Genomic DNA, 15,632 nt, shown 5'->3' with positions numbered 1-15,632 from the left:
TAAGCCACAGTTACTAATACGATCATCAAACAGGTTACATTTCCTCATGTTCACCGGAGCCCCTCCTGTCTTCTCATTTTCCATCCTTATATCATTAAAATCTCCAATTAATGCCCACGGCTCATACAACTCTGCTGCAAGCTCCTTCATCTCTTCCCAAAACATTCTCTTCTCACTTTCTCTAGGGCAAACATAAGCCACAGTCAACTTCCAACTCTCTTCATTACAATATTTGACAGATAAGTGTTCAAATTGGGAATTTTGTTTAACACAACTAACTGAAACTCGTTCACTCCTCCACGTTATCCAAATACCACCTGAAAAACCACTGCCAGGAACAATCAACGAATCTCTAGAACCCAAACTCCTGAAAACATCAGCAGCTCTTACCCCTTCAACTCTTGTCCAAAGAAGACCAACAATGTCAGGGTTTTTGTCATTCCCAATCATCCTTAACTGTCGCATAAATTTCTTGCTTCTTGCACCCTGGCAGTTCCACACAAGTATTTTTTTGATCCATCAACAAATACAAGCTAAAACAATTAATCTAAATTCATCATAGCAGTTGCATCCCTCCATTCCCATCCCCCTCATCCTCCATGGGCTCCACATCTTTAACTTCCCACCGAACAACTTCTTCAGGGGGCTGTCCCTTCCACTCCACATATTCCACTGATTCCACCCCCAGCACGGATGGAATATGAATTGTATTTGGATCCACCTCTTTAAGGGGCTCACAAACTAACTCCCCACACTCACCAACCTTAACCTCCTCTTGAGATAGATCTTCCTCCATACTCCCCTTACCCTCCATCGCCCTCCTTCTCACGACCTGTACCTTACATGAAGGAACTATATTTTTGCTCCTCAACTAAAATCATAGCCCTACAAAAATTTTCACCAACCTCAGCCTTCTTTGTCCCCTTAACCCATACCTTCTCCTTCACATAGTGATCAACAGGATTAGACACCTTCACCTTATTACCAAACCCAATAGCAACATCCTCCTCCAGACTCGCTAGATTGGTAAACCTAGACCCACCAACCCCCCAATTCAGTTGAGTTCATTCTTCCATTACGACCTTGCCCACCTCTTCTACCCCTATTAACAACAGACCGACCTCCAATCTTCCTAGCTTCACTGTTCATCCCTTCCATCACTTTCTCTTCCCCAACCTGAACTGCACTCCCTTTCTCCTTGCATTCCCTTTCAGTATGACCATACTTCCCACAACAATAACACAAAAGATAGAGTCCTTTATACTCAATTCTCCTCTCATTCTGATCTATAATATATCCTGGAAGTAATGCCTTCTTCAAATCCACCTGCACTCCTACCCTTGCATAGCCTCCCTTGGATCTTAGAGATGTAGATAAATCTACTCTGATTGTTTAACCTATTTCATTCCTCATAGCCTCCAATAAATCCTCATCATAATATTCTAATGGTAAATCAGGAAATCTCACCCAAACTAAAACATCATCAATAGTACCAGTTCTAGGATCAAAATTAGGTTTCTATTTGCGCACTGTGAGATAATAATCTGCAATCATCCAAGGCCCCCCAAGCAATGCTAGTTCAAAATCATCAACAGCAAAAAAGTTCACAATATAATAGTCATTTGATAAATCTATAATAGAAACCGTACCCTTCTTCGCCCACATTTTCTGTACTCTATCCTTAATAGTTCGCCTTCCCACCCTTTTTCCCAACAATTTCACGATCAAACTCCACTCATATGGCTTCCTGATTTTGCCAAGAGCCCTCTCAGACAAGACAAACTAAAGAATTGAACATACCTTGCTTATGCTTCACCACCTTAATCTCAGACTTGATTGATTCCAGTATCTCATCCTCTTCCATCACACCATCCCGTGTCTTTAAGCTTCCTTCCCCTGCATTAACACCTTTGAGCATATTGCGAAATGACCTAGGTGATCCCCCCACAGCCCCTTCCCCCTCCTCATCAAAAGCTCCTTTAATTTTCTTCTTGCTTCTTTGCGACAGGTCAGCCTCCTCCAACAATCGCCAGCTCTTTTCAGTGAGCCTTGGAAAGTTCGCCAGAGAGCACAGAGCGAGACTCATTTCTCAGTTCGTCTAGTTTGCAAGTTGTGTTAGGAGTAGCTTACGTTTTTTGTTTTGTTATGGTCTTGGTTTTCAACTCCTCATCACCACTATAACGCTAGCTAGAGTCTGAGTCCACAAAGTAGGTCCCATGACAATGACATAACGTTGCCGTGTGAATTGTGAGATACAACACAATGGCATTGAAGTCCGAGGACTAGATATAGCACAACCTTTTTTTTTTTTTAATTTAAAAGTGCATTCATAAATTAAAAAAAAAATTGTTACGACGATGCAAAGTCATCAACCAAGTCCATTTCATCATATTAAAAAAGTATTGTGAAAATAAAGAAGAGTGTTGGAAAAAAGCTCAAAATTGAGTGGTAAGAAATAATGAAAGTGAAAATTGAAATAAAAGGACTATTAAAAAACATAAAAATTAGGAAGAATAACATTTAAAGTCTTTTTAAGAGAATTTATTCTAACAAGGACCCATATGTTTTGCATTGAATATTATTTTGTAAAAATACATATATATTGTTAAGGGGCGTTTGTAGAGATATAAGTCATATTATATGACCAAAACCACACAAACAGTCTAACATTATTATATTTTATATTATGGCCTGTTTATTATATTTTTTAGAGATATACCGTTATATATATCAATGATAAACCTCTTGTAAATTTTTAAATTTTCAATGATAAATTTCTTATATATCCTTTGATGTTTTTACTCCTAATTGGACAAATGATGCTCTCCTGATCAATTATGATACTTCCTGAACCCCCCAACATGTGTACATTTTGAATCAAAATTATCGGGATGAACTCGAAAAACTTCTTCCTAAGTCTTAGATAACCAAGTATGAAAAGCACCACAATGTGAACCGGCCATATTCCTAAATTTTTTAAAATTTTTTTTGCATATTTTATGAGTATAAATTTTTTTTGGACCAATGGACTAATTTATCCTATTGTTAAAAGTTGAATCTTAACTTATAAAATTTTTGAGAAAATTCTATAAAAAAAATACAAGTTAAAAGAATTTTAATAATAATATATATGTTTTTTCATAAAATAATATCCGACACAAAATTTATGAGTCCTTATTGTGATAAATTATCTTCAAAGGCCTTAAATGCCATTCTCCTAGAAGCTAAGTACTAAAAAATTTAAATTTTCTTTTGTCAGAATTTGGCTAAAATTAAAAGTACATGGTGTGAGATTTAATGTTTTACACCCTATATCTTTATACTTTACATGTCTATACTGACCAAGATCTAAATATATTAATTACAAACTTTTCAAACCCATTATAATTTAACTTAAACATAATTAATTCTAACTCAAAATATTAAACCCTTTCTATACACGAAACATTAATGTTGCCCTTATAAAAAATATCATTATTCACCTTTTATTTACAAAATTAAATCCAAATTTTTCAAAAAGATTTTTTTTAATTATTTACTTTTTATTTCTTGTTCAGCAATTTTAGAACATGAAATCACAAAATATCAAATTTTTGTGATTATTTTTCACCTCTATTCCTGTAATGTATGTAATTATTTTTAAATTATTAAATTTTTATTTTTTAGGATATTTATATTTTAAATTAAATTGCACCTCTTAAGTTAGAAGCCAAACTTTGCCACTGCTAACACTTATATTTATGGGGTTAACATACAACTTGAACTCTAAATTATAAGTTTAAGGATGATTTGAATCCTAAACTTTAAAAAAGTTATTCTGAACCTTAAATAATAAAAGTTGGGGAATTTCACTCTTACCATTAACTTTCAACAAATAACCATCAAATTCATTTGAGAAAAATGCACTTTAGGTTCCAATTTGATAAAAGTTTGTTGAAAAGTTAATTGTAGAGGAAAAATTGCCCCAACTTTAATTATTTAGGGTTCAAAATGTATCTTTTTTAAAAGTTTAGGGTTCAAATTGCTCCTAGACCTCTAGTTCATACTTCATAGTCCAAAAGTACATATTAACCCTTTTTATTTTAAAAAATGCACTCTAATGCATAATAATTCAACAATAATGGAAAAAAGTGTATTTTGCACATTATATCAATTTTTAAAAAGATTTTGAAGGAATGTGTAAGTTTCTTAGTTTGAATTGATCGATGAAGATGAAAATTGATAAAACAGAACCAAATACTTTTATGATAAATAAAGAAACAGAGAAAATACATGTATAAAGAAGAATCTATTCTAGATTTTTCCCTGACAAACAATGATAATTTTTTTGTTCACCGATATTATTATGAGAATCTATTATGCCAAACAAATAGAAAAAATATGAAAATGTGCTTATAACGAAAGATTATGTTATGCTCCTATTGTTGCCATTGATAGCCTATTAAAGTCTTACCCAATAAGAACAAAAATAGTCCATGAAAACTTATAGCTTGTCAATTAGTGTGCTGCACACTCATCCTACAGATTTCAATTTGATACTGTTTTATTCATACCCATCATAATTTCCACAAAAACTACTTTACTCATTATTACGATTTACAGCCTTTGTTGAGATAATTTCATCATCATCATCATCGTCATTTACCTTTTTTTATTCTTTCTTCTCACATCATGGGAAATTTGTAACATCACCATGGGTTAATATGCAATCTAAACCCTAAGCTATAGATCTAGGGGCAATTTGAACCTTAAATTTTTGAAAAGGTGCATTCTAAACTCTAAACAATTAAAGTTAGAATAATTTCGTTCTTACCGTTAACTTTCAATAAATGTTCATCAAATTAGGGTTTAAAATGTAATTTTTTTCAAATAAATTTGACGGACATTTGTTGAAAGTTAAAGATAGAGGTGAAATTATCCTAATTTTAATTTTTTAAGATTTAGAATGCACCATTTTAAAGTTTAGGGTTTAAATTGCCCTTGAATTTATAGTTCAAAATTTAAATTGCATATTAACCCTATATTTATGTGCTGATTTTGCTGTTTTAGATGCACATCATGTAGGATTTAACTGTACGGATAGGACATTTGTATGTATAACCTAATAGCACTAGTATATGAAAAGTTTGATAACATGTATCAAATTAATAATTTTTTAGACATCCACCAATAATTTTTTCACAGCCATAAGCTACATTTTCCAATCTTCTCTACCTCTAGACTATAGTATGAACATGACTTTTTTTTTTCCTCTTCTGTTTCTTATTTTCTATATGCAAAACAATTTTTCTTTTTTTTTTTTTTTTTTTTTTTGCTTTCAAGCGTTATTATGGATTCCTTACAGGGAAGAATCTTAAGAATAATCTTCTAATGTATTCCAAAAATACTTCACCTAAACCCACCATATAACATTTATTGAACAATAGTCATTTTACTTTATGTAACACCATAAGTCTTTAAACACAAGCAATGTATATCATTCACTTGAGATTACAGATGATCTAATTCCTACTAATCTAGTGATACAAAAAAAAAAAAAATTTGATGCTTTCAACATAATCATGTATGTGATTGTATCATGATATCTTAATTAATTATCACTGTTGTGGGACTCATATAGAATGACTTCTTAATTTTACTAACTTAATTCTCCTTATCTTTTATTTGATCCCTTACATATTGACTCACATGTATCTATCCCCATGGCCTAAATGGAAAGATATAAATAATATTCCAACTTAAGATAGACCTAAGGTGTGATGAAGATATATGTATGAAAAAAATTGATCATCAATATAGGAGAAATACCTTATTATAATTAATTCCTTCTTTCACAGAGAAACTTTAGCAAACAACTTTCTTTTGTAGTACTTATCAAACAACAATGTGAGTTCCACATAAAACTAGTATTCAACCATATATAATTAGAGGACATTGCATATGATCATCCTCAATGAGTTTGTGTCTAATTCTTACTTGGCTCCTCATATGTAAAACTTCTTTTGTGATGACACTTCAACAAGGACATGGTAAGATAGGCGCGCGCAAACGTAGCATTCATCGTTTAATAGTAAAATTGTCACAAATTAAGCAGGAAACTACTGTGAATCTGACATTAGAAAGAACAACATAAGTCAGGGATTCCTTGTTTTTTTTTCCTTTTTTTCTTGATATTCATTACATTTTAATTTAATTTTATGTCTTTATTAATATTACTATTTAATTTATTCAAATTTAAAATGTAATATTACTATGTCTTTATGGTGAGCTTGGATTAATGTGAATTTGGATTTAGATCAAATTCTTTATTTGAAGACAAAAAAGTTTATGAGTTTAGATTTGATTTAAATTCAAATTCATTTTTTATTGTAATTCATTTGTAATTTTAAATTTTATCTACATATCCATGTCTTTTGAAACTCTAATTCCTTTAAACATCTCATTTTCTTCACATTTTCACCATTGTTATATTTACAACTCTCGTGTTTTTTCTCATTTCTTATACATTTTTATCTCTTATCAATTAAAAAAACAAAGATAAACTCATTATTTTCAATTTCTCATTTCATTTTGATTCTCTACTCATTTGTCTTTTTCATTTGATATTTTTTAAATTACCTAAATAAATAATTTTAAATATGTAGATTTTATGTGAAATTCTAAATGTAACATTTGAAATATGAAATTCAAATTTATATCCATTAATTCAATCACTATCTAAAAAGTTTCTCTTTTCTTTTAGAGAAATAAGAATATAATATCGACATTTGGATTGAAAATTTTTTATTTTTCAAGCACCCTATATATAACTTTCAAGAGGGATAAAACTAGATTCAATCCCGTTTGTCTTTGTTATTGTTCTTTGAAGTTATGAGATTTTTTTTTTACAACTTTGAGAGATATCATTCATTCATACTCTGACTTATAATTCAATTTGTAATTTTATGAATTTTTGAAATGCTTAAATTTAGTTGTTTTTGATAGTCTCTTTCCAACTTATAGTTTACAAGTTTAGAGGCCTTTGTTTAGAGGGATGACCATTCTGCATGCAACACGCATGGAAAATTTGGTATATTTTTTATCAAAAAAATTGAGATATTCATTTTGTTGTCTCTGAGTTTTAATTTCGGAGTACACTTACGTCCCAATATTGTTATCCATTTCTAACTTAACTTATAATTATTCTGGGCTTTTTTTTTTCTTTAATTAACGAGACAAGTTTTCAATCAAATATCAATGCCATGTGGAAAAATATAATTAGAGGCATTTGTTTTCAATATTGTTGTCTAGCTATTGTCATGGTCTTTTCAAATATGAAGAGTTTATTATCATTTTCTAAACTTTTTTTTTTTGTAAGTCTATAAATCTCCTTCTACACGCACTATGTGGAAATTTTGACATATCAATTCATTGCCATTGTCTAATACTCTAATATCACGACTTCAAGTGCACCCAAATTTTACGGGATAATATCATCCCCTTATGACTTATTTCAATATGACGAAGGTCTTATCTCGTAGGCCACAATTTTCACTACCAGACATTTAAGTAACGTAGAAAACTTGATATGTTTGTTTTGATTGGTTTGTGCATATGTTATGACTTTTTTTTTTTGGGGGGCCTGTTTTCTAATGTTAGGACTCCGATTTCTTATGCACTATATTTTGAAAGGTATAAATTTCATAGTTATTTCTATTAAATTGTTTTAATCCAATTTAGGTTATTTATATATTTTTATATTGTATGATCTAGATAACTTGTTTACACTATCATTCTATATACAATATCATTATTTTTTTAATGTGCATTAAGAGATAGCCTTTATTTCTAAATTTTTTATGTAATTATGGTGTTCTACTTTTGTGAAAGCAAACTATTTAAGTAATGTGGAAATATCATCTTTTCATTCTAACTTATTTTTTACGTTATGGGACGATGGAGTTGATGTATTTGTTTTCATTGTAATTGTCCAAGTTGTGGCCACCATAATTTTTGGATATATTATCATCTATACTTTTTATAACTTATTTTATACTTGTGTGGACTTGGGGTATTTATGGAGGTCTATTTAATAGAAGAGTCTTCTTGGATCTTGGCAATATACAAATAACGTATAAAATTAGGGACATTTGTTTTTGTTGTCTTCATTTTCTATAATATTCAAGCTAAGACTTTTCAATGTATTTTACTTTTTATGGATATATCAAAATATATATTTTAACATGTTTTATTATCCTAAAAATATTTTTTGGTTTGCAAATCATGATAAATATTTTACACATAATGTGAAAATTTAATAAAACTAATTTCATTGTTAACATCGGATTTTAATAATAGTATATGTCTTATTTGTTTTCCTAATTATAGTATTCTACCAATCCGGATTTCATTCTTTAGAAGTGTATCTATTATTAATATTTAATATATATATATATATATATATATATATATATAGACAACAGCTTAGAAACATTAAAAAAAGGACTTTTATAATTATGTATTTTGGAGATTTTTTTTTTTGTTTCTTATGATTCTATGCGCTTTAGAAATCAATAATAAATTTTGGTTTGAATAATAATAATAATAATAATAATAAATAATAATAATAATAATAATTATTATTATTATTATTATTATTATTATTATTATTATTTGATGCATTTATCATAGCATCCTAATAATATTTAACAAACATAACATGATAATTTATATTTAAATCAAATATCTAATATTAATTAGCATACATATTATATATATTAAAAATAAGCAGATAATATATAAAATTAAGCAGAAAAAATTACAAATGATATTGCTAGAATTGAAAACATTTCGTTTCACATTTGAATCATTATTCATGCCAAATTCCGTTCATGCATTGGTTCATTATTGGGAAAATGATGAAGTAGGTAATTAGTCTTTATTTTAGGGATTCATTCATTAGTTCATTAACAATTCTATTAAAAAAAGACTTGCAGGAGTGCCCTTACCAGAGCACTTGGGCGAAAACAGTGCTACTGTATGCTTACCCTTTAGGGTGCTTCTCGAGAGAAGCGTTCTGAAAGGTGTGTATAAAAATAATTAAAAATAGTATATTACATGAAGGAAGCGATCCGGTGGATTTTGCAATTTTTTAAAATTTAATATCTTTATAGACCTTCTGAAACACTTCTGGATAAAAGCATTATGAAAGGCCTTTGTTATTTATTTATTTTTTAAAATAAATGAAATACTTTTTGGACTGCTTCCTAGTGAAAAACTCAAAAAACTTATCGCCTTTCAAAGCACTTCCTCAGGAAGCTCTTTGAAATCGTGTGCCTTTTGGAGCTCTTCCACATGGAAGGGCTTCAAAGGATCTATGAAAACTTTCTTTTAGAGTTCACATCAGTTCTTCCCACTCCACAAGTTCAAGTTCCACACTTTCCTCTCAAGTTGTTCGTGACGTCAAAGCTGTGCAAACCTGTCTTCCGGTCGTCTTGTCTCGCCATCACTACCAGAATCTACTTTTCATGTCCACTGTCCAGCCTTCCACTGCTACACAAACCAGAACTACCTCAAGCTGTCACCGATTCTGTCAATCTCATGAATCCCATGAAGTCTCCCCTTCAATTTTTCTTCTCATTTCAGATGCTCTCGTGGTAGCTCTTGAAGATCCCTACTGCAGCACAACATTTCTCCATTCAAAGGTTGTGCATCACTGTTCTAACATGCCCAGTTCTCGCTGTCCCAATAGTCTTTGTAATGGCCCAGAATTTAATTAAAATTAAAATTGACGTTAAGGTGTGTGTGTGTGTGTGTGTGTGTGTGTGTGTGTGTGTGTGTGTCTATTTGGTGCAAATTTACGGAGAAGTAGAGTTAGTCTAGTGGAATTTAAGCTAACTTATCATCTGCCAATCGATAAAAAAAAAAAAAAAAAAATCACTTTCCAATCTTGTGTTCGAACCTCGTAAAATTACAATTATGCCCTCCACCCTAATCAGATTTTTCCCCCTCTCCTTTGTTCTTCTCCGATCCATTGAACTCGCTAGAGACATAGTGAAGCTCTGAACCGAGAACCCTCTGCTATCTCTATCTTCTCCTTTCTTCTCCATTCCCAGTTGGTCACTAGCATGGGAGTTGAGTTACTGAGAGTTCACTATCGCAAGGAGTTCAGTCAAGGTACGATCCATCCTCCTCCCTGTTACTGCTTCATCGTCGGTTCCTCCTCCTCCTCCTCTCTTCATCAATTCCATTGGCATCGTTCAGGTGGTGGTATGTAGAGCTCTCTCTTCTTTCATCTTCCCTACTCAAGACACTCTTTTGGTTTGGCGAAGCTTCAAAAAAATTCTCTTCTGCTTATGGCATTCCTATGCGTCCAATTGTGTGCCTTCATTGTTTCATTTTGTTCTTGGGATGTTCTTACATTAGGAGTGAGGGGATGAAATTCCTATTATGATGTAGGGTATTTAAAGAGAGTAAAGGAATTTGGAAATATCAATATGCTAATGGAATTGCTGAAGATGTGTTTTGCTTGAATGATCATGTATCTACAATGTTGTTAATTTCACAAGAAGCATAATCAGGTTCAGGCATTGGTTATGGGTGAAACCAAACCATGTATTGTAAAGGAATTTATTTAAGAAGCTACTGAAATTTTATTTGAATTCTATATTCTTAACAGTTACGTGGTTGATAATTTATAAATTATAATATCATTTTAGGAGTGATATTTAGATGTTTCGTAAAATATTGGGCAAGAGAGTTGAATGTTAAAAAAGCTCTATCGAGTGGTTTGGGAGTGATGCACACTAAGTGGTTGGCAAAAGGCATAAGAGTAAATTGCATTTTAATTAAGTAGTTAGTTATGATTATATAAGAAAACTTTTGGAAAGGGTGTTTGATTAAATGTTTGAAAAAGTACTACCACAAAATTATCTAAATATGATGCCTTATATTTGACAATTATATGAAAAAAGCATCAAATAAAAAAGGCACTAAATGCTTGACAGTTGTTTCAAAATGACCATCAAATATTTAGACATATACTTGATGGTTATTTATAAAAAACTATCAAGTATATAACATAAACATATTTAACGCTTATTCTAGAATAACCATCAAGTATGTGCCTAAAATACTTGACAATTATTTCCAAACAAACATCACTTATATATTAAAAAATATATATCTGATGTTTTTTTCACTTCAAGAAAATCACAATTTAACAAAGATTTAATCCCTCACTAAATATTCCTAATTGCTCTCTAAATTGTAGCAACTGAGGAATTAATTTTCTCACTAAATTTACAACTAATCAAAGGCTTGCTAAATGTTAGCAAGAAATATTGTATTTCTTACTAATTTTACGAGAAATTTTTGAGAAACTTATTTCCTTGCAAACTCTAGCAAGGAATTAGCTTCCTCACTAATTCCTCATTGATCATATATTTCTAGTGAGTCCATCTCACAAGGAATGCTGTCTTCACTAAGTTAGCAAGGAATTGTATCCTTGCAATGCCCTTGCTAATTGATACTAAATTTCATTAATAGTGACATAATAACAAGGCATTGATTTTTTGCTATTTCCTCACAAATTTGTTAATTACTGAGGAATAACTTTCTTACTATTTCCTCTCTAAATTGCACATTAATTTTATAAGAATTAAAATTTTGGTTATAAATAAATACTGTTCAAACAAGCAATCATGATCAAGAAATTTCAAGTAAACAAAATAATATACCATAAATGGTTCAATCAGTTAACCATATATCAAAAGTCATTCAATATTACAAGAAGTGTGAAGTAATAAACTCATTCAATAATATTACAAGAATTCTAAAAATATCTCATAAACATAAAATAAAGGAAAAACTTGGGGGAAAATATAGAAGCCACATGTAGCCAGATGCTGCTTCCTACACAGCAAACTGAAAAACCATCTCTGATAGCTCCTGCGAAGCATAGCACAAAGACGTGTCAAAACTTGTGCTAAGAGATAAACAAAGTTGTTCATTGCAGTTAATACCATCCATAAATTTAAGATGTGAATTTCAAACAATAAAACAAATAAATAAATAGACAGCATTCTTTGATTTTTCTTCTCTTAAGTAAAAGAACACAGTCATTACTTGCAGTACCTGTTTAGCAGAAGAAACAGTTGGTTCACCGATTTCTTTGACTTTCTAACCTTGTTAAACATGATAAAGAGTAATACAATAAGGCTTGGACTTTATATCACATTAAAACACAATAAAGAGTAAAGCAATAAGGCTTGGACACAACTTGACTTTTAGAGAAGAAAAAATTAAATATCAATTCTACACACGATTAGTTGAAATACCATCAAATTAAAGAATCAACAAAATTAAACAACTTTAAGAATTAGCAATAATCTAATCTACCAAACAATTGTGAGGAGAGCCATGATCATACGAGATCATGTAATACGTGTGTCCATAAAATAGAATTTTTCTTCCATGAGACTGGTTGATTTCGTTCAAGGGTATATTTGATATAAACTACATATAAGCAAGCCACCTATAATTTAAGCAGAAAGCATGATGCAAAGAATCAAAACAGAATGGTTCCAGAAGCATAAGATACTTTAACTAGGCCATTAAAGTAATGGCTACGTGTAAAATCATCTTCATAAATGATAAACTATCAGTTATATAATTTTTAGAAAGGTTAACTCTTCTAAAATTAAACACATTGTATTGCATCTATCAAAGAACACCATCGACCACTAACTAAACCCATCTTCCGACTTGAAACTATTGGCCAAACTTTTCATCCTAAACTGCAGTAGAATCAATTGCAAAAATTGCAAATACAAATCAAGTTGGCCTGCATGTTTCTAACCTATTAACATTACAAAACAACCTATCCTTAGAAAGAAATCCCAGACTTGAGATTTAATGTCGTTATATTGCACTGTTTTGGCATTAAACCCAATCGCTACATCAAATCAAATAACAAAATAAATCTGTTAGTAACTAACTACACATAAGATGTCTAACATTATATATACAAATTGTCTACATTCTAATTCCAATTTTCCATATCTTGGACCAAGAAATAGGAGGATTGACATATTATACATATCTATTTGGCCGAATGATTTAACAGAACGAGTCCCTAGAAATATAACAGGATAAAAAACCACACTAAAATCAAATTTCAAGATCAAAACATTTGCTCTATAGCTGGTAAGCAATATAGACAAACCAATTATTCAGAAAGAAAGCATGATTCGTCCAAATCTAAAATGAGAGAGTGCTAAATTGGAATAGTGAAGACAACTTCACCTATCTAAAGTTGTCTATAAACAATCATGTATCAATTACAGAAAAATAATTATTGAATCAAAATTCAGTCAGGGCAGAAAATCATATCAAATCCTAAAGCAGAGCCCTGATGGCCCCTATAAAATGACAAAGAGAAATTAATGTCACTATGACTATAATTCTAAATAGCTTACAAGGATGAATGAGGGAGAAATAGCGTGCCTGAGAAAAAAAGGTGAAGGCTTGCTGTAAGAGAAGAAACATAATCTTCAAAGTATTGATGGTCTACAGAGAAATAAGTAAAGCTCAATAACAACAATTTAGGTTTTCTCACCTACGATGGAGAAGTTAGACGCAAACCACGAAGAAGGACTCTCAACAACAACAAGAACAGTAATGTGGACGACGATGGAGTTATGATTACAAGTTATGATTCAAATTCAGGCTGCACGATGAAAGAAGATTTAGGGGATGAAGTTAAGAACGAGGTTTTCTCACCTGTGGGCAGTCACCAGTGTCTCAATGAATCGCAAACCGTCAAATCTCGGCGCAAATTTGTCTGTAGAGGATGAACTCGCCGATGATGAGTTCTCTTGGTTCCTCTAAATCGTCGCATCCTACAACAAGAGGAAGAAGAAGAAATTGTAGATCAATGAAAAGATTCATCGCAGATATGTCAGATCGCAATGTTCTGAACCTCAATTTTAACCAAAATAGGGTGAAATTTTTAGGGAAAGAAAATCAAAACCCTTCCCCGAGTTCAATACCTGATGTAGAGTCTGTAGAGAAGCGGAGGAAGAGGGAGATGAAACAAAGACTGTTGTGGCGGAAGCAACTACCTTTTAGGCAGCGAGGAGTCCAGATTTCTCCATCTTTGGTCTCCGGGAGAAATAGGGAGGGTTGCAATTGGAGGAGTTTGACTGAGCATGTAGCCTTTATTCTGATTTTCTCCTACAAGAAACGGTGAGAAAGAGAGAGAAAATCTATACATAGTACAATATTATAAATTTTTTTAAAAATATTATATATATACACATAATATAATATAAAATAATATTATTTTTAGTCGAATAGGTATTTTTCTGAAAAGAAATAAATACAAGCTAGAACTTAAAATTTTTCTTTTTTTTTTTTTGCTATAAGTTTTTTAGAGAGGAATGATCATTCTTCGCAAATTCCTCACTATTAAGACCATTTAGGAAGAACTATATTATTTGTCGCTATTTTTCATTACTGATTAGGTAAATTAAAGAAGAACATGTTATTTCTCGCTAACGTCCCTCACTAAATTTATTTGAGACAAAATAGAATTTTCTCGCTAAACTCTTTGCTAATTCAATCATTTAGAGAGGAATAATTAAGTTCTAGTTAAATTTCCTCACCAATATGACATTTTCTAGTAGTATTTCTATAATAACCATCAAGCATGTTTGGCATATACTTGATAGTTATTGTGAAACAAGTATCAAATAAGAAATACTTGACGATTATTATGTAATACCAGTCAAGTCTTATGCATTCTGCAACTCCCATTTTGCTTGAAAACACATGCAACCCCTTCAAAAATTATTTTTTGGCATCCTTGTGCCCAAAATCTATCATTTCGCACTTGAATCTTCCTGGGCTTTGGATTCTCAATGTCATTGTGCTTATGGCTACTCTTCGTTTCATCACCCATTGTCCTTTGCTCGTGTGGGTGCTCTTGGTCATGCTTGTGGGTCATATTTGATATTGGCATTAAACCTTGTTTTGAATTCGTGGGGATGAAAAGAACTAGAATTATATGATTTGCTTTGAGTTGGAGGTGGTTGCTCATTCTTAGATTAAGCTTGAACTTGATTGGGTTGTTTATGCCCATAAGATATTTGTTAAAATGTGTAAAAGAACTTGAATGCTTGATTTCTTGCATGATTACTTGAATGCTTGATTCATGGGAATTATTTATGGATGTTGCTTGAAATTGAATACTTAATTACTTGACTTGTTGTGTTAAGCATACTATAATTTGCAAAGTTTGATTGATTATTTGAATGCAAAGTTTGATTGATTGAATGCTTATTTTTGAGATTTTACAAAATACACAAATGGATCTTGATTGAATGCAAAATTCTCTACTAAAAGAATAACTAAAAATGAAATGAATTTTTGGGATTTTACTAAATTCACACAAACTTGTAACATCCTGAATTTCTTAATCCCGTGATTAGTTGATAATTAAGGGTAAAGTGGTAATTAGTATGGGGTCAGAGATTTGGATGATTACTTAATGATTTGACTCTTTGAGATGTTAAATGAGTAGACATGGGTGAGAGGATTGCGTTTAAGGTTAAAGCAAGTGCGTGTGGTGAGAATTAATCCCACTGTGCCAC

General features: G+C 31.3%; 1 long non-coding RNA gene across 2 annotated transcripts; it reads right to left on the bottom strand.

Annotated features, from left to right (window-relative positions):
- Positions 1 to 11,714: 11,714 nt before the first annotated feature.
- On the bottom strand, positions 11,715 to 14,207 carry LOC129320553 (uncharacterized). Of its 2 annotated transcripts, none has more exons than XR_008595791.1 (4): positions 14,031 to 14,207; positions 13,762 to 13,880; positions 12,115 to 12,164; positions 11,715 to 11,928 (listed from the first exon to the last, which is right to left on the bottom strand). It is a non-coding gene; the product is annotated as an uncharacterized LOC129320553 (long non-coding RNA). The 2 variants fall into 2 exon arrangements; XR_008595790.1 differs by having other exon boundaries at positions 12,115 to 12,159.
- Positions 14,208 to 15,632: the final 1,425 nt, after the last annotated feature.

The sequence above is a fragment of the Prosopis cineraria genome, unplaced genomic scaffold, assembly GCF_029017545.1.
Source record: "Prosopis cineraria cultivar Desert tree isolate PC_DT_omini unplaced genomic scaffold, ASM2901754v1 PC9, whole genome shotgun sequence".
Classification (NCBI taxonomy): Eukaryota; Viridiplantae; Streptophyta; class Magnoliopsida; order Fabales; family Fabaceae; genus Prosopis; species Prosopis cineraria.
Note: the sequence above shows the minus strand (reverse complement) of the source record. Positions and strands in the feature narration are given on the sequence as shown.